General features: G+C 41.6%; 1 protein-coding gene and 1 long non-coding RNA gene across 11 annotated transcripts in view; one reads left to right on the top strand and one right to left on the bottom strand.

The window, feature by feature from the left end:
• Nucleotides 1–17,924, bottom strand: part of LOC131277243 (uncharacterized) — a 70,632-nt gene extending 52,708 nt beyond the window's left edge. The window contains exons 1-3 of one of the 2 annotated variants that reach the window (XR_009184431.2): nucleotides 17,867–17,924; nucleotides 11,131–11,241; nucleotides 2,563–4,164 (exon numbers count right to left, since the gene is read on the bottom strand). This is a non-coding gene — a long non-coding RNA (uncharacterized lncRNA). Of the gene's footprint in view, nucleotides 1–2,562; nucleotides 4,165–11,130; nucleotides 11,242–17,866 lie in introns of those variants that run through there. The other variant, XR_009184429.2, reaches the window with a different exon arrangement.
• A 5,551-nt stretch (nucleotides 17,925–23,475) lies between these two features.
• The window catches only part of JADE1 (jade family PHD finger 1), a 60,306-nt gene continuing 58,330 nt past the window's right edge, over nucleotides 23,476–25,451 (top strand). Inside the window, exon 1 of one of the 9 annotated variants that reach the window (XM_004466250.4) lies at nucleotides 23,476–23,840. The gene's annotated coding sequence lies outside the window, so the exon portion shown is untranslated. Of the gene's footprint in view, nucleotides 23,841–23,868; nucleotides 24,247–25,193; nucleotides 25,330–25,451 lie in introns of those variants that run through there. The other 8 variants (XM_071214696.1, XM_071214702.1, XM_071214692.1 and 5 more) reach the window with 8 other exon arrangements.

Below are 25,451 nucleotides of genomic sequence, written 5' to 3'. Positions count from 1 at the left end.
CATCTTCCTAAATGTAGAACAACTTCCTCTTGCTAACACCCCGGGGGAAAGAAAATGAAAAGAATCCTTCTGGATTTTTGCCTTCTGTCCTAGGTAATAGTATACATTTTATTCATTTATTCAGCCATGCTTTTAACAAGTATTTATTAAGCCCTTGCTATGTGCCAGGCTTTGTTATAGATACAAGACTGAAGGTCCCTGTTCTCAAAGAATTTACATTCTAGAGTGGAAGACAGATCACAAACATCAGATAAATAAAGGAATGAGGCACTGTTAGAAAGATTATGTTATGGAGCATTTGATCAGGGTAACATGCTGAAGTAGGACAGCATGAATCCTTTAGATTGGGTGGGCAGAAAAAGGCCCTCTGAGTAGGTGACATTTAAGCTGAGACCTGAATCATAAGAAAGAACCAGTCACACTAAGATCTAAAGAGCATTCCAGGCAGAAGAAACACTATTACAAAACCCCTGAGGTGGGGATAAAATTGCTGCATTCAGAGGCCTGAAAGGAGGCCAGTGTAGCTGGATCAGAGGGAGAGGGTGGTATGTGACATGTGGGGAGAGGCAGGGGCCAGATCCTGCTGGACAGGGACTCTCAAACCTGAAAGTGTTAGAATACCCTGAGGGACCTTTTAAAATTACCTGGGGCTCTCCCCACGGAGATTCTGATTGAGCTGGTCTGGGGTGGAGCTCAGACATCATAACTTCCCAGAGGATTCTTAGTGGCAGTTAGGATTGAGAATCACAGACCATGGTAGGAGTTTGCATTTTCTTCTCAATGGGATGGAAAGTCACTAAAGGTATTAAGTAGAGGAATGATGGATTTAAATAATTTATGTAAAAGATCCCTTTAGCTGCTGTATGGAGAATGGATTGTATGGGATCAAGAGAGGAAGCAGCCTATTATAAATAAAGCTACTATAAACATTCTTGTTCAGGTCTTTTTGTAGACATATGCTTTCATTTCTCTTGGGTAAATACCTAGGAATGGAATTGCTGGAAACAATCCAAATGTCCATCAAATGGTGAATGGATAAACAAATTGTGATATGTCCACACAATGAATACTACTCAGCAATAAGAAATAAAGAACTACTGGTAAACGCAATAACATGCATGAATCTCAAAACCGTTGGGTTGAAGAAAAACAGCCTTGCACAAAAACAGTACTTAGTATATGATCCCTTTTATGTGAAGCTCAAAAGGAGAGGTAAAACTAAGCTACGAGGATAGCAATCAGAACAATAGCTGCCTCTAGGGGATGGGGATTGACTAAGAGGTGGTTACTAGGGAACTTATTAAGGTAATGGAAATGGTTTCTGTCTTGATAACACGGGTGTGCACATTTGTTAAAACTCATTGAATTGTATACTTAGGAACTGCACATTTCACTGTGTGTGACCTTTGCCTCAATTACAAAAACCAAACCCAAACAAAAAACCACTATACATTTACTAGAATGGTTTTTTAAAAAGTGATAATACTAAGTACAGAAGAGGATGTTGTGCAACTGGAACTCTCATATATTACCAGTGGGGATGCAAAACGGTAAAGCCATTTTAGGAAGAGTTTGGCAGTTTCTTATAAAATTAAACAGCCATTTACCATTTGACCCAGCAATTCTACAACTCCCTTTTAAGTTTTGGAGTTTATGACATATTAAGGGTATAAAAGGCATTCAGCCTGACAGTGGTGTCATAAACAAAATTCCCATAGGTATTTGTGGCTCTAGTCCTCATATGCAACTCAACCAGCACTGGAAAGTAACCTTAAAAGAAGTTTGAGAAAAAAAATTTTTGTTTAAGCAGTAGCATTTTTTTTCAAACATTGAAAAGATTTATGATTAAACATAGAAATGTTTTAGAAAATCAAACACAGAGTATTAATACTTGTGTATAAAGGAATATGAATATTTAGTATTTTAAGTATTTATGATGTGCAAGAGAACATGACCTATTAGAAAAACAGATTAGACATGTAGTACTTATTTAAATTGTGTAATCTAAGTAATTGATTACATTTGCGATTTTAAGTGGAACTTTTTCAAAATGTAAATGCAATATTGGAACATTTAAAAGAAGTTAAAGACAGATGCAGGACATTATATATCCTGCCATAACCCACTGAATGGGGAGAGTGTAAACTATAAGGTAAACTATAATCCATGCTGTGTAACAGTGCTCCAAAATGTATTCATCAAATGCAGTGAATGTGCCACACTGATGAAAGAGGTTGTTGATGTGGGAAGACTGGGGTTGGGTGGGGAGTGGGGGTATATGGGAACCCTTATATTTTTTAATGTAACATTTTCTGTGATCTATGTATCTTAAAAAAAAAAGACAATAAAAAACCAAAGGATACAAAAATAAAATAAATAAAAAATAATAATAAAATAAAAGATGTAAAAATGGACTTATTTATAAGATTAGTTTATTGGATATACGTGAATTACCTAAGTACTTGGAAAGGTATTTTTTGTGAGTCAGACAACTAAAGTACTTTAAAAATAAATTGAATAATTAAATGTATAAATGCAGTTAAAATATTTAAAGTAGGTTAAGTAAATTTGTAAATATGACCAAATAGTAATCAAAAATTCCTTTAAAATGATTGTTTAAATTTAGCTATATCTATAAAAGTTTTAAGTTGCATTTACAAGCTTAGAGAAAAACGCCCTTGGGTTTTGAATTTGCAACTTTAATAAGTTAAATATTTATTTTCAAGAGCAAAGTAACTTCTGAATAATATTTTCTATGCACAAAAGTAATCTTTGAGCAAATATATGCACTTAAATGGGAGATGGAGAAGGGGGTGAGAGATTTGGGCTGATGCGCCAGGCCCTCCCTGGATAATTACACAAGCTGGGGCTTAGCCCTTGCTCCTGCCTGGAGAGCTCAGCTGGACCATTGTGTTGCACTCCTAGATGCCAGGGCCAGAGGGTGGGGGAAGGGAAGCATGGAGCAGTGTCCCTGCCGGGGTTTGTCTGCCACCCCCACCCTGCCCACTTGTCCTCACTGTGCTTTGTGCATGTAATAAGTGCTGCACTGGCCTTAATACCAATTCACAGCATGATTCTTATTCTCTCCAAAGAAGCTGAGCATATGGTATAATGGTCTTTCTTAATTAACTTGCTCTTTGATTGTCCAAGGGACTTCACTGACCTGCTGGACTAATTGTAGCTGTATTAAGCAAAGAGTACAGTAAAAACCTGCAGAGGGTCCTGGACATAAAAGCTGCAAATTCACCACATTGTAGTAAAATAACTGATGAATATAAAACAAAAATGTCACCAAACACTGATTAATAGAGGGTAGCAGAGTTTCACATTTACCGTTATGGGTTGTAATATGGTGGTTTTAAAATTTTCTATGACAAGTCTTACTCCTGAACCCACTACCCAGCTGTGTAGTAGTCAGGGGCACTTTAAATTTCCAATTAACTTTATTTCTGTGTCTTGCCACCTCAAACAGTCTCTTTTGGGTAAATATTCAAAGTTCAGGTCCCGGTCCAAGCTTTTTGCCTGGGATGGCATCAGGGTACAGGATGGGCTGTCAGAAAGTCTCTGAGAGGCCAGGCATGCAGGGCTTCTCCTCAGATCTCATCCAGAATGGCCAGCTGGCCTGCTGACCTGACTGGGCCCCAGAAAAGGCAGTAGGATGCCATAATCCTGAGCTGCAGACACGTCCCTCCAACCCAGGTCAGGATTCCAGGGATTTCCAGTTCATTAAGAATTTCCTTCCTAGGGGACAGAGACAGTTTGTGGAATCTTGGCTTGACAAGACCTTCCTTCCCCATCTCTCCTCAACCGACTTCATATTTTGGAGTCTGGACTCTATGCTGGATTAGGTTTCTCGCTTGGCAGTAAAACCTGCCCACTCAGCCCTCAATCATTGGTCTCTTGACATTTTTCTCTTTAACAAAGGCAGAAGTCACTCTGTTTTTTACTTCCCATACATCTGAGATGATATTCCTCCCATTTTGGACCATGTCTCTAGGTGTCTTCTTTTCCTTTCTCTGTCTTCCTTCTCCTCCTCACAGCACAAGGGGTGCTGAAGGGAAGGGCTCCTGGCAAGGACCTTCTTAACTTGGGCATTAAGCTCCACACCGAGCCATGATGGCACAAGAGGTGTTTTCATTACACTGTTCAAGGTATGACCTGAATCTACCATTGAAATAGAGAAGAATAGAAATTAGGTTATACGCTGGAGACAAAATACATTTGGGTAGCCATGTAACTCAGTGGTTGAGCACCTACATCCTATGTACAAAGTCCAGGGTTTGATCCCCAGTACCTCCGAAAAAAATTGTGTTATATATGTATCTATATTTCAACTGAAAATACTTTTACTTACTATTATTTGGACTTTTGAGGGGGTGGGGTGGGTATGGAGCATTATAGTTAACAAAGAGTATTGTGTGATTACTATGTGCTAAGTACTAGATGCAGTCTATAATGAATTGATAACCTTAGAAAAGGGTGAAAAATATCTACACAAATATCCATGATAAAAGACAGAAGATGGCAAGTGTTACAAAAGAAGTTCAAGCAAAATACTACAAGAGCCTTGAAAAGAGAGGGATGAATTCCAAATTGATAGATCCAGGAAGGCTTCCAGGAGAAGCCACAAATTTTTGAGGCCTGTTTAGGGGAAAGAGACTATACGAAGGAATTAGATACACAGTCTTCACCTTTCAAGATTCATGGTCAAATGGCAAAGACTGACATAATTTGGGGAAGAAGTGACACTTAAGCTAGACATTGAAATATGTAGGATTTCAACAGGCAGAGGTAGGGAATAAGAGAAAAAGGGATTTCCAGAAAAAGGAAGCATGAATCTCAAGGACACTGATAGGACTATTGGCTCCTCTCCCCTTCCTTCTCCACTTCCACTTAATCCACATGGTTATTGTAAGAACCATCTTCTTGGTACCAAATGATCCTACTGTCTAACCATAATTATTAGTTGGTGGATGTACATCTGAGCCAACAGGTCAATGAGTTCTTCCTTGGGAATTTTGGAACTGAAATGGAGAAAAGAAGTCAGTTTCTCTTTGGGAGTCTGACAGTAAACTTGGGAGCTGTTGATCACCATGACTTTGAGAAGTGTAGGGAAGAGAGAAAGAGAAATGAAGTAGATACAAAGGGGGGCAGATGTCTTGGAGAGAGCCCTGATAGCCTTGTGTCTCAGATTTTGATAGTACATGAGGCACAACTAACTATATTTCTGTCCTTGGGTTCCCTGAATTATCTTAATATCTTTATGACAACGTTCTTTTTCCTTAAGGTAAACTGAGTTTTTGTTTTATTTTGTTTTTGCCACCAAAAAGCTCCTAACTAAAGGCGTTGGGGCTGTAAGTTGAGGCCATGTTTAGAGCCAGGTACCCGAAGGCTTGGAGTGATGCTGAAGATTCTGAGGTTTCTTCTATAACCGGTGATGAGGCATACCATGTCCCAAACAGGAGAGTGTCACTGTCAGAGTTTTGTAGAGGACTGCTTTGGTGGGAGTGTAAAATAAATTAGAGCAGGAAGCACTAAGGAGGCAGGAACACCTCCTCCTTATACCCTTTGATAAGTCAGGTGAAAGGTAACCTGGTCTTGAGCCAGGTTAGAGTTTGTAGGAATGAAGGAAAAGGGAAGGTGTGAGAGACATTGCAGATAGAGTTAACCAGACTTGGCAATTAATTGTATAGTGGGATAGGTGGAAGGGAAGGGTCTACATGTTCATGGTAGCCCATAAACATCATTAAGTGGTTGCCAAGTCTGAGATGGTATTTCTCAGAAGACTGATATTAAAGACAAGGGCAGGGAAGTGTATGTGGCTCAACTGATAGAGCGTCCGCCTACTACATAGGAGGTCCAGAGTTCGAACCCAGGGCCTTCTGACCCATGTGGTGAGCTAGCCCATGTGCAGTGCTGCTGCATGCAAGGAGTGCTGTGACACGCAGGGGTGTCCCCTGAGTAGGGGAGCCCCATGCGCAAGGAGTGCGCTCTACAAGGAAAGCCACACTGAACGAAAAATGCAGCCCACCCTGGAGTGGTGCCACATACATGGAGAGCTGATGCAGCAAGGTGATGCAACAAAAAAGAGACACAGAATCCTGGTTCCACCTGACAAAGAATGCAAGCGGATGTAGAAGAACACACAGCAAATGGACACAGAGAGCAGACATGGGGTAGCAGGGAGAGGAGAGAGAAATAAATGAAAACATATCTAAAAAAAAAAAAAAAGACAAGTGCAAAACTTGAGAATCCTGCATGGGTCCAACCTGTAGGTATTATAAGAGAAGTCAGGAGTTGGAAGTAAGCTCTATTTGGATTGCTTCTATGAAACGTATGCTGTGTTTGTATAAAAGAATTCCATGGTATACACTTACCTGCTTTTATTTTTGCTTTTTAAATACTCTACCCACATCATGGTCCTTGTCTGAATAATACATATCTGAATAAAAATTTATATGAATATGTATACATACATACATTTTTTAAAATTTTAAGGCAAAATCTCATCTGTATGTCTAATAGCCTATATTAATTCATTCCTCTTTCTTTTGTTCACTGCACAGTTATTTCTGGGGCATGGCTAAGGATACGGTGGTGAACCTGCAGGTGATGCCTCTGTGCTGCCATGTAGTTTACACGCTCCAGGTGGAAACCGATGAAGCATAAATATAAAAAAAGGCAACAGGTGTCCTGTCATCAAAGAAGTAAACAGAGACTTGATACAGAGCAGGCTGCCGGGAGGGGCATGGCAGCCGTTTTGGTCCCAGTGGGCAGGAGGGCCTCTCTGAAAAAATAACGTGGTGTAGATCTTGGAGCATCTCAAAGCCTATTCTTCCTGCTGCAGTCAACAAATTAAGTGGCCGCCCTTTAACCTTTCCAGTGCATTTCCACCCACAACAGTGACTGAGCTGTTGATATTTGGAGGACACAGGATGCAGCATAAAGGACTCAGCTCTCGTGACACAGGTGGGAGGTGAAGCAGGGAAGCTCCTGAACTTGGACAAGCCCTGATGTCAATCCTGCTGGGACCAGACTTGAGAAGATCCCGGAGGATGGATAGCATAGTTTTTTTTTGATCCTCCCCCACCCCACTTGGCTTTTTGCTTGCTGTCTGCTCTCTGTGTCCATTCACTACATGTTCTGCATTTTTGCCTGTCTCCCTTTTCTGTTGGGTCACCTTGCTGAGTGGGCTCTCTGTGGTGCCCTGGCCAGTGGCTCTCCCCGGCGTGCGGGTGAGCCTGCCTTCACAAGGAGGCCCCGGGACTTGAACCCAGGGCCTACCCAAATGGTAGACAGGAGCCCAACTGATTGAACCACAGCTGCTTCCCTGGACAGTATAGTTTTAAGTTGAGAATGTATTGCTAGATTACTTTCCTAACTGGCTATAATAATGAACTTTTCTACTGTCCTTGTATGAGAGTCTTCTTTCCCTCTTATTCCCACTACTAGGTATTTTCACTCTTTAATTTTTGCTGTTTGCAAATGTGAACTTTTTTTTTTTTGGCTGCAAAATATTCCATCATATCAATACACCACAAATTACTTAAACACCTTTCTATCTGGGAACAATAGGGTTGTAGCCCATTTTTTCATTTAATATAATTAACAACCCAGAAATGAACATTTTTATATATAAATCTCTGTTCATTATTGGTATTTACATAGTTTAAAAGATGATATAGGTTTAGTTTCCCATGTTCTTTGCTTTGTGTTTTTTCTCTATGCCTTTCTCTCGTTTCTCTGATGATATTTTAGGTGGACATGGAGGTGTATGAGAAAGGGTTGAAGCAAACAGTTTTTTATTATCATTAAATTCTGTTTATATATGCTATTCCTATCTTTCGAAGTGATATAGAATTGCTTTTAACCACTATTAGCTCTTCAATTTTACCTTACACATAAGTGAGATTTCTGATTTTTGGAGAAGGAACAAACACAAGAGTTTCCCAGCATTGTCTGTAATCTACAAAAGTAACTTAATTCTTAATTTGTTGGACGTAGAAATGCTGAAAAGCATCACCTTTTTGTTGCCATGACAAAAAAAAAGGTAGATTTATATGTTGATACCATGAATGCTATTTATTATAATATATGACAGAAAAATAAACATCCTTTTCTACACTCTTCTCCTTTAAACTTTAGCTATTAGAGTCAGAATGCTTCGATTGCCAAATTCTCACTTGAGCAAGATTTTTATATAACATTATTCATGTTCTTGGCCTTGGATGCCAATTAAGTCTAAAATTGCTTTGTTTGTTTTTAAAGAAATCTGCCCACCTTATAGACCTATAAGTTAACTAACCAGCCTGCTTTTCCTCCCGAAGGACTTTGCTCTGTTGGTTTCCTGCCAGTTCTTACTTTCAAATTGAAAGAGCTCAGTTTCTATGTTTCTAGAACATAGAATTCATTACCCCTGGATTTTGGCCAACAATTTTTCGCTCATGTTTTTAAAACCAAAATGTATGTTACAGAGTAACCTAGTGGGCTCACCCCATGATTAGAAGCCAGGCAGAGCTATATTAGATATCGGCATGGATGCTCTGTTCTGGGTAATGGGGCGGCTAGAGGAACAGGATTCTGGGAGAGTGGAGAGGGCATTCAGGGTGATGCCTTGGGGACTGGAGTGGAGAAATATGTGCAAGAAGTTATGTAAGATTCGGCTGATGTGAGGCAAAACTTAGATTCTTCCCCTGCCCTCCAGTCCCTGGTGCGCCTCTACCACAGAAAGGGCAGAGTCATTCATTCCTTTGGGCCATTTAGGTTGAAAACAGAAAGCCAGGTGACAGAGAATATTTTTAAAGGACTCTAGGAAGAATCTCTCTAATTTTTTCTTTCTCCATTTTCAATGCTCATTTTCTCTCTTTACCTCTGTAAACTTCCTTGTCCTCCTGTTTCTACTTGTAATAAAATGACCAGCCTCCCTGCAACAGAAGGGAAATCTTAGGAATGTATTCAGGCATACCTCCTTTTACTGTGCTTTGCAGATTTTGCAGATTTTACAAACTGAAGGTCTGTGGCAACCCTGCATGGAGCAAGTCTATTGGTATCATTTTTTTCCGACAGCATCTGCTCACTTCATGTATCTGTGTCACACTTTGGTAATTCTTACAATATTTCAAACTTTTTCCATTTATAACTGCTATGGTGATCTTTGATCAGTGATCTTTGATGTTCTTATTATCATTGTTTTGGAGTGCCACGAACCACTCCCATAAAAGACAGCAAACTTACTCAATAAATGTGTGTTGTGCCCCACCATCCTGTCTTTACCCATCTGTCTCCCACTTCTCAGGCCTCCCAATTCCCTGAGACACAGCAATATTGAAATTAGGCCAATTAATAACCCTACAAGCTTCTAAACGTTCAAATGAAAGGAATAGTCACACATCTGGGACTTTAAATCAAAAGCTAGGAATGATTAAACTTAGTGAGGAAGGCATGTTGAAAACTGAGATAAGCCAAAAGCTAGGCCTCTTGTACCAAACAGTTAGCCAAGTTGTGAATGCAAAGGAAAAGTTCTTGAAGCAAATTAAAAGTGCTTCTCTTGTGAACACACAAATGAAAGAATGAAAAGAAAGTGAAACAGCCTTATTGCTGGTATGAAGAAAGTTTTAGTGGTGTGGATAGATCAAACCAACTACAACATTCCCTTCTTAAGCCAAAGCCTAATATGGAAGAAAGCCCTAATTCTCTTCAATTCCTTGAAAGCTGAGAGGAAGTTGCAGAAGAAAAGTTTAAAGCTAGCAGAGTTTGGTTCATGAAGTTTAAAGAACATAACATAAAAGTGCAAGGTGAAGCAGCAAGTTATCCAGAATATCTAGCTATGATAATTGATGCAGGCGGCTACACTAAACAACAGATTTTCAGGAGAGCTGAAACAGCCTTCTGTTAGAAGAAAATGCCATTTGGATTTTTATAGCTAGAGGAAGAAGTCAGGTTCTGATTTCAAAGTTTTAAAGGACAGGCTGAATTTTGTAAGGGGCTAATGCAGCTGGTGACTTTAAATTAAAGCTGATGCTCATTGGCCATTTTGAAAATCCCAAATTCCTTAAGAATTATGATAAATCTACTCTGCCTGTGCCCTATAAATGCAACAACAAAACATGTATGACTGAATATCTGTTTACAACATGGCTTGCTGAATCTGAATATTTTAAGTCCACAGTCGTAGAGACCTACTGCTCAGAAAAAAAGATTCTTTTCAAAATATGACTGCACTGCACCTAGTCACCCAAGAGCTCTGATGGACATGTATGAAATGTTGTTTTTGTGTCTGCTAACACAGCATGCATTCTGCAGCCTAGGGCTCAAAGACTAATTTGAATTTTTAAGCGTTGTTATTGAAGAAATACTCTTTGTAAGACTATAGCTGCCATAGATAGTCATTCCTTTAATGGATATGAGCGAAGTCAATTGAAAAACCTCTGGAAAGGATTCAGCATTCTAGATGCTATTGAACATTCATGATTCATGGGAGGAGGTCAAAATATCAACATTAACAGGAATTTGGAAGAAGTTGATTCCAATTTTCAATTTTGAGGGGTTCAAGGATTCAGTGGAGGAAGTAATTGCAGATGTGGTGGAAATAGCAAAAGAACTAGAATTTGAAGATGCTCTGAACATTGTTAAACTGACACAAAGGATTTAGAATTTACATAAACTTAGTTGATCAAGCATTGGCAGTGTTTTAGAGAATTGCTCCAATTTTGAAAGAAATTTTACTGTGAATAAGATGCTGTCAAACAGCATTGCATGCTACAAAGAAATCTTTCATGAAAGGAAGAGTCTATTAATGTGGGAAACTTTCAATGTTGTCTTATTTTAAGAAATTGCCACAGCTACCACAACCGTCAGCAACTGCCACTCTGATCAGTCAGCTAACTTCAGAGTCCAGGTAAAACCCTCCACCAACAAAAAGATTATGACTTGTTAAAAGTAAAGATGATGGCTAGTATTTTTTAGCAATAAAATATTTTTAAGTTAAGGTATGTGCATTTTTTTAGATATAATATTATTTACTTTTAAGAGACTACAGTATAGTATAGTGTAAACATAACTTTTATATGCACCGAGAAACCAGGAAATTCATGTGAAAATTCATGTGATTTGCTTTATTGTGATACTCACTTTACTGCAGAGGTCTGGAACCAATCCCACACTCTCTCCAAGGTATGCCTGTACATCAGCATACTCTTAGGGCTGGATGGTGTTTTCCTTCATGTGGTGCTGATGAATGACCTAGGGAAATTCCTTTACTTTTTAGGTTCCTTTCTAAGAATATGTCAGTGTTTAAATTTTTTGTCTTCTAATTATGCATATTTATATATTTACATTTAATTGTTTATTTTGAGATAACTGTGGATTCACGTGTTGTCGATTTTAAGACATGATAGAAAGCGATCTCATGTACCTGTACCCAGTTTACTCCAATGCTAGTGTCTTGCAAAACTATAGTATAATATCACTACCAGGATATTGATAGTGATACAGTTAAGATACAGAGCATTTCCATCAGCACAAGGATCCCTTATGTTGTCCTTTAATTGCCGAACTACCTCTCTCCCTCTGTCCCAGTCACTTATTCCCTGGAATTTCTATCTGTTTTTCATTTGTATAATTTTGTCATTTCATGAATGTAATATAAATGGAATTAAATGGTATGTAACCTTTTGGGATTGACTTTTTTCCACCCTCATAATTTCCTGGAGAGTCCTTCTGTGTAGCAATAATGTTGTTTTTTTTCCTTTTTCTTGCTGAGAAATATTCTTTGATATGGATGCGCTAGTGTTAAGTCTAAAAACCCTTTGCCTGGCTCTATATCCTCAAGGTTTCTTCTATTTTTTTCCCCTAAAAGTTTCATAGCTTTACTTTTCACATTTAAGTCCTTGGCCACATATTTTTAAGTGGGTTTTTAGAGCATGACTGACATATCTGCTGTCTGAAATAGGCCTTAGTATGTGGAGACCTCTCTGTCCTCATTTTCATTCTCAAGTATCTATTCCGTGCCATCTAGGATTCAAGTCACTGATAACAAATCATGGATATAATTCCTGACTGGGTACATGATTCTCACTTTGCTCATGAGTCACTTGAGTGACGTACTTAAGGGTGTGGGCTCTGGAGTCAGACTGTCTGGGTTCAAATCCTCGCACCACCACTCAATAGTTTTGCTATCTCTAGCAAGTTACTTAATCCCCCTGAACTTCATTTTTCACATCATTCAAATCTGGATGAAATAAATAAGAATATCTACTCCACAGGATTGTTGTGAGAAGTAAATGAAATAGGTGTCAAATGCTTAGCACAGTATCTGGCAGGCACATACATAGAAACTGTTCGATAAACGTTAGGGTCTCCCCTTTCCTCCCCCTATGCAAAGATCTTTCAAGCACCTTCCCAAGCTACTCGCCCCCCCCTCACAGTCCTTATGCCTTCTTCTCTAACTCTTCTGGTCCTAAATATTTGACCTCTTTTATGAAACTTTCTCAACTTACTTTGGCAGTTTTGATAGAGTCTTCTATTTGAAGAAATTTTGGTGGTATTCACATATATGATCAGGTAAACTTTTTGTTTCATATATTTGTTTAATGTATCTCACCAACTATGTATCTTCTTGAGGGGAGGCCCCTATCCTTCCGTGGTGTCTAGCTTTACGCTGAGCAAGTGGCAAATACTCAAAAAGTGTCTAATACATTTAAAATGGGGATCTAAATTACAACATGCTTTGTAGAAAGCAATTTGGCAAAATGAATCTAAAGCTTTAAACCCTTTAACACAATAGTTTACCTTTTCCAGAATCCATCCAAAGAAAGGTTAGGCACTTGAACCAAAATTTATGTATATGAATATTTCTTATAGCCTTATTTGTAAAAGTAAAGATTTAGAAAAACATAACTGTATAACAATTAAAACACCAGTAATCTTGACAAATTCCGTTTGTATGGTGGAATATTATGCTGTCAATAAAATGCTGTTTTTCTAATCATAGATTGTATAGCTATAAGGACATTGACTAAAGCACTCTTTATAATAACAAAAAAGTAGAAATAATCTAAAAGTCCAACTATATAGATATATTCTCACAAAATTACAGTATGATCTCATTTGTTTAAAAAATGTATATACGTGTACCTATACATACAAAGACAGGAAAGATATACAATAAAATGTTAGTGATGATTGTCTTTGAGTAAACTCTTTTTGGTGAATTTAATTTAAATTTTGGCATCTCTAATATGCATTTATTAATTTTATCATAAGAAAACAGGAATAAAAGTTATCATCTTTTTCCTATTGGACAGTCTTTTAGGCACAAAGGAGAACACAACTGACAAAATTCTTGAATCACAGTCTAGTGAGGGATATAAACAATTATGAAACAGTGAGGGATGTGCCAACATAAAGACAGTACTCATAGAAACTTAGTGAAGGGTGGGGCTTAAGGAGGTAGGACGAGGCTTTTTGGTGGTACTTGAATTAGTTAGAACCAATAGAAAGAGTATAGATAGGGAAGAATAACCCAAATTTAGGGATAAGCATTTTCAAAGGTTCTGAAGGGATACCTCTGAAGAAATTTAAAAACCATGATGGGGTGGAGGTGGGGATACGGTTTGGAAAGAGGACTAGCAAAAGTAAGTAGTAATTGGAAAATGAAATTCCTTATAGTCCATGCTGATGAATTTGGACTTGCTATCCTTTAGGGAGGGAGGGAGGAAGGAAAGAAGGAAGGACAGAAGGAAGGAAGGGGAAAAAAGACATTTATGGGTTTTATATGAGAATGGCATGCATGGATTTTTTTTCTAGTAAGATCACATTGACTACTGAGCTTGGGAGACATTTAGTTTGAAATGCTACTCAGAAGCCCAGGAAGAAATGTTCAGGGGGCAACTGGACATAGAGTCTGAAGGTGTGGAACTAACTGTATAGACATAAGCTTGGGAAGTCATGAGAGCTGATGAGCTCATTCAGGAGACATATGGAGAATGATAACAGGGCTTAGGATAGAATCCTAAGGAAAATCAACATTTAAGAGACTGAAAGTGAGAAAGAAAATTGACTCAAACCTGGTCTGGGACAGAACTTTTTTGTGTGATATAATTTACAACTCCTTCTGGGAAGCAATTAGCATTCCTGATAAAGTGCGTGAACAGTTTTCTGACAGACTTTAATAAGACTGAGAACTCCTTCTGGGAAGCTAGGGTTACCCACCCAGTTGATTGACTAGCTTAATAATCTTTAACCAGATGTTCTTTTTTTTTTTAACCCATTGAAAATGGTTATTGAACCATTATTTATTCTTTATAAAACATCTCTATCAAAATTACTCTTTTTCAGTTGACTTTTTTAGAAAGCCTCTTCCCATGTGCTCATGAACAATTTATCTTGGGTATTTTTTTATCAAAAGAGAATGGAACTTGCACAAAAATGAGATGAGGCTAGAGAGGTAGGAGAGAAAACAGAAGAATGTTGTTGTTATGGAAGTCAGGTGAAGATATTTCAAAAAACAGGGACTACATGGATCACAGCATCGAATATTGGTGAGAGGTCAACTAAAAGAAGGCTGAGAAGTTCCCACAGGTTTTATCAATAAGAATGTCAATGGTGACCTTGACAAGAGCAATTTCAGTGGGCTGATAGCTGGCATTTTAGCATCATTGCTAAAGCAAATAGCATGTGGTGGGTTGGCTTAAACATGAGGATTTGCTGGCTCAGTTTTGAGGCTAGGAGAAGTGCAAAATCAAGATGCCATCAAGATGATGTTTTCTCCCAGAAGACTGTAGCCTTCAGGGGCTAGCTGTTGGCAATCCTTGGTCCTTGGCTTTTCTGTCACATGGCAATGTACATGGCAGCCTTATCTGGCTTCTCTGGGTTCTGTTGCCTTCTAGCTTCTTCCTGTGGCTTTTCCCCCCGGTCTTTCCTTCTGCTTATAAAAGACTCCAATAATCCAGATTAAAGCCCAACTTGATTCATTTGGGCCATACCTTGACTGAAGTAAAATCTTGAATTTTACAATGGGTCCACATCTACAGGAATGGATTAAATTTAAGAAGATGTTTTTCTGGGGTACATAGCTCTAAACCACAACTGCTGGCTTAAGTCAGATTTCATTGGGTTCAAGAGTGTGTGTAGGGAAGCAGATTTGGCTCAGCTGATAGAGCATCTGCCCACCACATGGGAGGCCCAGGGTTCAAACCCAGGGCCTCCTGACCTGTGTGGTGAGCTGGTCCATGCGCAGTGCTGATGTGTGCAAGGAATGCCGTGCCATGCAGGGCTGTCCCCTGCGTAGGAGAACCCCACATGCAAGGAGTGCGCCCCACAAGGAGAGCTGTCCCACATGAAAAAAGTGCAGCCTGCCAAGGAGTGGCACTGCACACACAGAGAGCGGACACGGCAAGACGATGCAACAAAAAGAGACACAAATTCCTGGTGCTGCTGAAGAACGCACAGTGAATGGACACAGAGAGCAGATATGGTGGGGCAGGGGCTGGAAGGAAGGGGAGAGAAATAAATAAATTAATCTTTTTAAAAAAAGAGTGAGTGTAGACTATTTTTTCAAAAGTATGGCTATAATGGTGAGAAAGGAGGAAGCGGGTTTTGAAAGTGTTTCTTTTTAGTGAGAGACATAAGAGTATTTAAATCTGTTTGGGAAGGAATTAGTAGAGAGAGAAGAAGAAGGTACTAGAGAAGGGCTAATCCTATGTCAGAGACCAGAGAAGGTGGACCAGTCTCAGGCACTCGGGAGGAGATTCTAAGCCACGGATGGGCCTACAGGAAAGATTTTCTTTAAGTTCTGTGGTGTAGAGTTGAAGGCATTTTTGTCTCATGATCTCTGTTACTTCTGTGATATAGGAGGTTGGGAGCTCTGTGGAAAGGGCCAAGGAGCGGCAGGATGTCAGACTTGAAGACAGGAAGGAAAGTTTGAGAAAGATCCTGAGACGGATGGGAAATTGAACTGAGGAGAGGAGTAGAGAATGATTTCAGGGCATTGAGGAGGTATATCACGAGTACACCGTGGCACCAATCTGCACAAGCTTGTGATATTCTCCTTTGGTGCTCAGGCTCAGGCTCAGGCATGAAGAAGTCTAAAACAGTTGAATTTATCTAATGAAATGGCATTCACCTCATTTTCTCACATGGGCTCTGTCGGCTTTGTAGCTTCCTGTTCCTCTCTTCCCATCCTTTAAATGTGATTTCTCCTCTGTTTCTAATAGACCCTATATTCTTCCCTGTTACAAACTCTGTCTGTTGATTTCACCCCTTCCCAAAACCTCAGTTAATACCTCTATGCTGATAACTCCTAAATCAATATTTGCAACCCCCAGCCTTTCTCTAAGAGCACCAAGACTCCTGTTGCCCGCCCGCGCCTCTGGGCACCCCAACTGACCTCATCATATTCCCACTTTCTCTTTTCCTTTCTCTGAGAATGAATCACAAGCTCCAGAATGAATGTAAGCTCCAGGAGGGCAGTGTTTGTCTTATTTCCCAATTGTAACCCCCCAGCTCAGTTCTCAGTGAATGTATGTGAATAAGTAAAAGAATCCATTCAATTCTCTAACTCAGAAACCTGGGTGTCATCTTTTATCCTAACTTCTTCCTCACCTCCGACATTCTGTCAATCAAGTGTTGTCCGCAACCAACTATTCCTCAAGACAAAAAAAAAAAAAAAAAAAAAGGAAAAGTGACTTTCAAGGTATTTTGACAGAGAAAGTTAACCGTTTCATTTTCTTCCCTTTGTCTGCCTCATTGACATTCAAACCAGAGCCGTGGGAGGGCCCCGGGGCCGGCTTCGCCCCCGCTCCCCGCCTCCCCTGCTTCCCACCGCGGGCCGAGAGGAACGAGAAGCAGTTTTTCATTTGCTAATGATTTGGGCTCAGGTTATAATGGACCATTAAGGTGTATTGTGAGAGAGGAGAGGAAAATAAAGCTTTCCGAAGAAGGGAGCAGGAGCCTGTGGGGGTGGCGACCTGAGCGGGCGGGCGAGGCGCCTGGGACGCGCTCCCGGGCGGCCGGCACAGCGGGGCCTGGCGGCCTGGGGGGTGAGCCGGGGGCCTGCGCGCCCGCCCCCGCCGCGCCCGGGAGCGCCTAGCCCGAGCGGGCGGCCGGCACGCGGGGCCTGGCGGCCTGGGGGGTGAGCCGGGGGCCTGCGCGCCCGCCCCCGCCGCGCCCGGGAGCGCCTAGCCCGACGCGGGCGGGCGGCACGCGGGGCCTGGCGGCCTGGGGGGTGAGCCGGGGGCCTGCGCGCCCGCCCCCGCCGCGCCCGGGAGCGCCTAGCCCGAGCGGGCGGCCGGCACGCGGGGCCTGGCGGCCTGGGGGGTGGGCCGGGGGCCTGCGCGCCCGCCCCCGCCGCGCCCGGGAGCGCCTAGCCCGACGCGGGCGGGCGCGCCCTGGAGGTCGGCTGTGCGAGCCGCAGGGGCTCGGCTCCCCCGCTGCCGCGGTTTCAGTACTGACTGCCCAGTAGGGGCTCGGCTTGGTCTTCCTCCGGGCCTCGTTCTCTCCCAAACGACCGCCTTCCTACCTCGTGGACACCTTCCTGTAATGCCCCAGGGGCCCTGCAAGCCCCAGAGACACCCCCCTGGGCACCTGAGGGGGTGGGGAAAGGGTCCCACACCCCTCCTGGGAGCAGGTGCTGGACTGGGCGCCGGGGAGACTGTGAACGATGCCCGTATCACAGGATTTGTCTTTTTGTTTCCACTCTATAATCAATGACCATAGTCCAGGCCTCTGTCATTTCTCACCTGGTAAAGGTAGACGCCTCCTAAGTAGCCTCCCTACCTCCAGTCTCACCCCTTTTCCCCCACCTCCACCCCGCAGCCAGAGGATTTGTAGAACCCGGGGAACACTCGACCCTTATTCCCCTCCTCACCTGGCCAATACCTATCACCGCTCAGGTTTCACCTTTCCTGTTCTTGTTCTTAGAAATCTTCTCTTAACTCCTCCTTGCCCTCCCCACCTCCTATTATATACTTCCCCAAACCCTGTAGTTTATTGTAATTACTAATGTTTTCTACTGAACTGTGGGCAGAGAATAGGCCTGCTTTACTTACAACTTTGCCTTCAGTTCCTGGCCCTGTGCCTGGAACATAAGAGTTGCTTAATAAATATTTGCTTAGTGAATGAAGGAAAATGAGGCAATAAAGTTAAGAAAACTATTAGTGTGTGGTGGCTAGGAGTAAGACGGATCAGTGATTCTCAAACTTGAATGTGCATCAGAATTGCTTTTAAGTCTTGTTAAACTGGTTTACAGGATTCCAGTTTCTGATTCAGAAGGTGTGGGGTGGGTCTGGAAATAATGCATTTCTGACAAGTTCCCAAGTGCTGCCACTGCTGGTGGTGATTGGTAATTGATTACATTTGAATAACACTTTTGTGCACCTAGTAAGAAGAGAAGAAGGCTGCAGGGGTAGATTAGAGTGACTTCACATAAAAAGAAATGTGGGTGGTAAGCAGAAGATTTGGAAGACTTAGAGGTAGTGGTAAGAATGGGAAATATCTGAAAATGATATTAAGGACAGCAGATAAAAAAAGAAAAACACAAGTGTTGGAGAGGATGTGGAGAGATAGAAACACTTACTGTTGGTGGGAGCGCAGAATGGTGTAGCCATTGTGGACTGTTTGGCAGTTCCTAAAGATGTTGAATACGGACTTGCCACGTGACCCTGCAACACCACTACTGGGTATCTACCCAGAAGAACTGAGAGTGGTAACAGTAATAGACATCTGCACACTGATGTTCATAGTGGCATTATTCACAATTGCCAAAAGTTGGAAACAACCCAGGTGTCTACCAACAGATGAATGGATAAAAAAACTGTGGTGTATTCACACAATGGAATATCATGCAGCTATAAGAAGAAATGAAGTTGTAAAGCACGTGATATGGATGAACCTGGAGAACATTATGTTGAGGGAAGCAAGCCAGTCACAAAAGGACAAATACTGTATGATTACGTTACTATGAACGAAATATATTGTGTAACATATCATATGATTCAAAAAAACAAATTTATATGTATCCAGCATATCCAATTGAGAAACATATGTTTTTATCCAACTGTATTTTCTTTTTACTTTTAAATTATTGTTTATATTTCCAAGTATTAAATATACAAGATAAAGTTAAAAAAAAAAAAAAGGACAGCAGAACTTTCCAATAGTTGACAAGGTCTAAGGAGTAGATACAAGAATGGATGGTTGAAGTGACTACAGGTGAAGTTATGGTGTGGAGGAGGTCAAATACCTGCAAAATACTGTAAAAACGTTGAGTACCAAATTTTAAAAAAAGAAAGATGTTATGTGAAAAATACTATAAAATGGAATGTGTGACATCATTCTAATTTTCTTAAAATGCATAGAAAAAAAAAGACTGAAAAAAATATGGGGAAGCAGATGTGGCACAAGCTACTGAGCTCCTGTCTACCATATGGGAGGTCCGGGGTTCGATCCCCAGGGCCTGCTGGTAAAAGAAAGCTGGCCGATGCGGCAAGCTGGTCTGAGCAGAGAGCTGGTGGAGCAAGATGACACAACAAAAAGAGATACAGAGGAGAGACAGTAAGAGACACAGCAGACCAGGGAGCTGAGGTGGTGTGAAAGATTAAGCACCTCTCTCCCACTTCAGAAGTTCCAAAGGTCGGTTCCCATTGCCGCCTAAAGAGAAGGCAAGCACGCACAGGAGAACACACAGCAAATGGACACAGAGAGCAGACAATGAGGGTGGAAGGGGGAGAAATAAATAAATAAATCTTGAAAAAAAAAAGAATATATGGCAATGTTTATAATAGTTAACTCTATGGATGAATTTCAAAAATTCCAAAATTCTCTCCATGATCATCCTTTACTTTTATGATTAGGGAAAAACTTTTCCTATTTTGAGTCACTTCAGGCTCAGACATCTCCATTTGGCCTGGCTGAATTAAATTAATTATCTCCTTTCTTATTCCCATGTCAGAGTTGTTCCTCTTTGACATCTTAACTTGTACCAAAAGTATGAAAATCAAAATTAAAATAACCAAACCCATCAACATGCAAAAAGAAAGTATGTATCTGAAGGGGCAACAAGACTGTTCAGGACTGATGGCCTCATCCTCTGGTCAGACAGGGAACTCTACAGATTATGAATTCTTACCCACTACATCTGTTTCTCAAGGGGTACTGGATATGGTTCCCAACTTTACTCTTTTTTTTTTTTTCAAGATTTATTTTTTATTTACACCGCCCCCCCCCCCAAGTTATCTGCTCTCTGTGTCCATTCGCTGTGTGTTCTTTTGTGTCTGCTTGTATTCTTGTCAGCGGCACTGGGAATCTGTGTTTCTTTTGGTTGTGTCATCTTGCTGCGTCAGCTTTACATGTGTGCAGCACCACTCCTGCAGGCTGTGCTTTTTTTGCGCAGGGCAGCTCTCCTTGCATATGGGGCTTCCTTACTTGGGGGACACCCTAGCGTGGCAGGGCACTACTTGCTCACATCAGCACTGTGCATGGGCCAGCTCACCACACGGGTCAGGAGGCCCTGGGTTTGAACCCTGGATCTCCTATGTGGTAGGTGGACGCTCTATCAGTTGAGCCAAAATCTGCTTCCTGCAACTTTATTCTTCTTGTTCACAGTTATACATACTTGCACCTCTCTCAAGCAAATTTCTTTTTTTCCCATATAGTATTCAAGAAAGTCAATAAAAGTTATTCTTTTTTATCATTTAATTATTAGAATTATTAAAATTCTATTAAAGAGGAGAACCTAACTCCTCTTTATTTTATAATTAGGTTTATTTTGGGTATAAATCCAAAGTTCCAAACAAACTACAGATAAACTTTTAGGAAACACCCTTTTTATGTAGGAGACCACTTGTGCAAAAATAAAAAATTCTGTATTGTAATATATACCAACTGGCAATGGTATTTGCCTGTTAAAATTTTCTTGCTCATTTCCCTAAAGGAATGAGATAATATAGGACTTTAGTGTAGCCATCTATTTCATTTCAAACAGGAACGATTCTCAATCTCTTATCATGGACTTCTACTTAATCTACAGAGAAGTAGAAGAAATAACAAAGTAAACATGCATACATTTAATCAGGTATGGTTTTAAAATCAGTAATATTTTACTCCATAAAAATTTTTATTCCATAAAAATTCATTGTTATCACAAAAAATTAAAACCTGTTTGACTATAGCAAAATGTAGGGAATACATAGAATTGTAATTATCACCAGTAACACTGATCAGATCAGGAAACACTAGAATCTTGGTATTTCAACTACACTGACCATTTTGTAACTGTTTTCTTAAATAGCCTTTCATTTCTGACAATAAAGGTGAATTAACAGAACCATTCTAAGATTAGGAAATGTAGATTTTGAATAATTTGCCAAGGAACTAGAAACTCATCTCTCTAATTGCTACCTCAGTACTTCTTTTTCTAGACTGTTATCTGTGTTGCCACAAGACAAACCATGTCATTACTTTTTCCCATTTTAGAAATAGTTTGCATAAAAGTTTTCTTTGTGGTCTGATGACAAAAGACATCTATTATTTAAGAAATGCCAATTGCTGATATTAATGACTAAATGCTTTTATATGTGTCTATGCATTTGAGTAGTCCTTCATTTCTTCAAATCATCATCACTTTCCAAGTTTGGTAGGAACAATCAGAACTTACTGAATGTTAAAGAGGAAAGGGGACTTAGACATCATCTTGTCTATCATCACATTGGGGAAACTAAGGCTCAAACAGATTTGCCCGGTCAGATTTTGAGTTTGTGGGAGTCTTCTGACGTCTAGTCTACTGCTATTTCTACTAATGGCATTGTCTCAGCTGCTAAGTATTCTGAAGGCATGTTGAGAGGATATTAAGGGAACATCAGTTCTCATCAATGTATCAGCATGGGGAGTTGTGTACCATTTTACCTCTCTATTTTTAGCATTCATTTATTTCATATACTTTCTTTTTGTTGCTTGAGGTTTAGTACATGAGGATGGTGAGATAAAAGAAGTAAAACAGTAAGTGATAAATGTGATTTTAAAATTGTTTTAGAAAGAATAAGTGAAGTAAAGCTGGCTGGAATTTAGAAAACTTGCAATTTTCCATGGAGGGGACACCAAGAAAGTGACACAGGAGGGAAGACCAAGAGACTCTTGATATCCTCCAAGTGCCAGAACTTCTGCTAGGTACTTTTACGTGCCTGTGGTTATGTCATTCCTCTTAAAGACCCTTCAGGTTAGGGGCTGTTGCCCTAATTTACTACCCCTGAAGAAACTGAGGTGCAGATTTCTGCAACTTTACCCACAGTCATACAAACTGGGAATTGGTAGAGCCAGAGCAAATTCAGGTCTGTTTAGCTGTGAAACCTGTGTAGTTTTACTTCTACTGTAGGGTAGACCACTGAAAACAACAACAACTGTTGCACAATACTACTACTATTACTAATGATAGTTAACACAGTGCTTTTCATGAATGATGTCTTTGAACAGGATTAAATGAGCACATGAATAGGACTGGTAGGTAGTCTTTGTACTCCTTATTAGTGAAATGGGAGGAAGAGGGAGGAAATATAACTAAGATTTCCTTTGGCTTTGTTTTCTGAAAAATAATAGAAAGGCTAATTTATTTTTGTTTGGCCAAATTTATCAGGTTTTTATGTTCTGAATGTGGGTTGGTGTGCATTTGTGTAAAATCAAACCCAACATATTCAGAATTCTTGGGTTCCATACTCAATATTGTAATTTGTGGTCACTATTCCTGTTTACCCAGTGGGAATTTTAATCTGTACTCAGGTCTTTTTCATTTTGAAACTGTCATACCCACCCTTATTTCCTTAGGTGGTTCATGAAAGAAGTATGCTTACCTCCACATAAATGATCAAGTTTGTATTCTGTGGAAAATCAGTAATCCTCATTTTCACATACAAATATCCCCCATGGGACTCTCTGATGACTAATTTTATATTAACCTGCAACTTCAGTATTAGCATTAAGCTAATTATTTTCATATTTGGAAGGAGATGTCCAGTTCAGTAGTACTGTATACATTAAGGTGGCTTCAATTTATAAATAATTACTATTTTCTAATGGATTAATAATTGCAATGATCAGTTTGAGTTAAATTTAGGTAAAGATATGCTCAGGCTCAAGAACTGGACCCTCTATATTTGAAAATGTCATTCTAATCCACAACTCCCTGAAATTTACCACAAAACAAAAGGACCTCTTTTGTCATTCAGCCTAAAAATAAAAACTTTGCACCCAAATTACACGTCTTAATAGCCGTGTTTTTTACCTCCATAATCTAAAAATATAAAGAATCCATTTCCAGGTGTAGCGATGTTAAGCAAGAGTTGGAACTGGGGCAGTTTGAAGGGGTAATTTAAAAAATTCACCTCCTTGCCTGCAGACACCTCAAGAATTTCCAGGTTCACAGAGAAGCAAACGATTTTAAGATCTGAAGAGTGCCGCTCTTTCCTACCCTGGCGGACGGAGGCCGGCACACTCAAGGGCCGAGCCCGCGGAGGCGAAGGCTGTCCAGAGTTAATCAGGGACGAAGCCCTCCGAGCTGAGAGCTCTCGGCGCGCTACCTCCGCCCTCACGTCCCCACCCTCTCGTTTTGGCAAGGGATTAAAGTGCTCCCCCCAGTGGCAGCAGTGACCCAGAAATGAGTTTGATTCACACGGTCCTTCCTCCATAACAAGCCAAATGTCTGTCCGAGAGTGGCTCCGTGCGCGAGTGCCCGGCGTGTGAGCGCCGGCCAGAGCAGAGGCCCAGCTCCCCGCCCGCCGCGGCCCGAACTCATGCGGCGCAGAGCGAGCAGGCGGCGCGGAGCCCAGCGCCTCGGCCGAGCCCCTCCGCAGCAGGTACGCGCGCAGGCCGCGGGGGGCGCGCGGGGTGGGCGCGCCGCGCCTGTGTCCGCGCGTGTCCGCGTGTGGGTCGGTGTGCGCGTCCCGATCCCGCGGCGGCGGCGGCGGCGGTGGCGGCGGCTGCAGGACGAGCCGAGGAGGCTCAGCCATATTTGATGGTTTTGTTGCTTTGCTCGGGAGTTCTCGAGAGTAATTTAATGCCGAAGGTCGCTGCCTAGTGGAAATAATCTAGTACGTCATTAATATGGCGCCAAAAGATTGGGTTCTCGATATGTAGTGAGGAGGGAGGGAGGCAGCCGCCGAGCACCGCGTTACTATCCCACCAGTAACTTGGGCATTGCTGGGGCGGGGGCAAGAGGAGAGGATGAATTTTGGTTCCTGAGAATTGATCTATGTTGGATCAGTAAGTTTTATTATTATTATTATTTTTCTATTTGGTAGGGGGGGACTGAAGACTTAGAGCTTTTTCTTCTTTTCGATTTGCGAAGAATATGCGGGTTTCAGGTGAATCATCAATAAAACGCGTTCAGGAGCAGAAGCCCAGTTTAGTTGGCTTCAGTTTATTTAATTAAAAAAAAAAAAGCCAAAGTGCATTGGGCCGCGTGAAAGTGGAAAGCATAGTAGCAACTTGGTAGACAGATGGCAATGGCAGAACGCAGGTCCGCGTACATATATGAATCCAGAGTGTGTATGACGGTGTGGGGAGGGGGCCTATATTTGTACATACATAGGTGTGTGTGTAGGTACATCTGTGTAGGGTGGCCGCAGCCTTGGCTGTTGTCATCGCGTCACCACATGTCCAAAATATTCATTGCATCAATTCAAGGGCAGTTAGCAGAGGGTGGAGGGACAGCTTGGCAATTAGATTCTTCCAAATTGGGTTGCCAATGATCAGACCTTTTACTTGTAGCGAGACTGCCTGGAAAGTATAAAACCCTTCATCGGTAAAATTAGGAAGGAGTTGCATTGGTAGAGCAAAGTACCGATTAATCATGAACTTAAAACGGATTCCAAATTGCAACCTTTGGCACCGTCTGCAAATTGTGGGGGTGGGGTCCCTTAGTCCCCGCTGCCTTAAATGAACGTGTAGTGTGTTCTCCCGGACTGCAAGTTGCAAAACCCTTCAGTGCACGTGTCTTGTGCCTGTGAGTGTGTTTGTGAGTTGGGGGCTGTTGTTCGGTAGCCAGCAGGCTTTCCGGGCTGTTTGGTGCTGGCTTGCAAATGCAGGAGAGGGATGGAATGTGGAATGTTGACCGGGGAACCTAATCCTGTCGGAACGGTCCCATTTGCTGGAGAAATTCGATCCTTTCCACCTCCTTCCCGCTCCCCCCGCCCGCCCGCCTTTGGGCAGGAGGCGGGGCCCAGGACGCGGCTGCTGCTCAAAGTGGCGGAGCGCGGCGGCCGGAGGCAGGTGCACGGCACCCGCCAGTGGGGGTGCCTCAACTTCCGCGGGCGTTTAAATAGCAGCTTCTCTCCCCTCCCACCGGTAATAGGTGACCTGGCGGTCGAGGGCGGGCGGCGGGGGGAGAGCCGGGAGCGAGCCTCCGCGGCACGTGGACAGGTGCTGGGTGGCCCCGGGGCCAACTTTTGTAGCCCGCCTCTGGCGTC

The sequence above is a fragment of the Dasypus novemcinctus genome, chromosome 1, assembly GCF_030445035.2.
Source record: "Dasypus novemcinctus isolate mDasNov1 chromosome 1, mDasNov1.1.hap2, whole genome shotgun sequence".
Taxonomy (NCBI): domain Eukaryota; kingdom Metazoa; phylum Chordata; class Mammalia; order Cingulata; family Dasypodidae; genus Dasypus; species Dasypus novemcinctus.
This window is presented reverse-complemented; position numbering and strand designations above follow the sequence as displayed.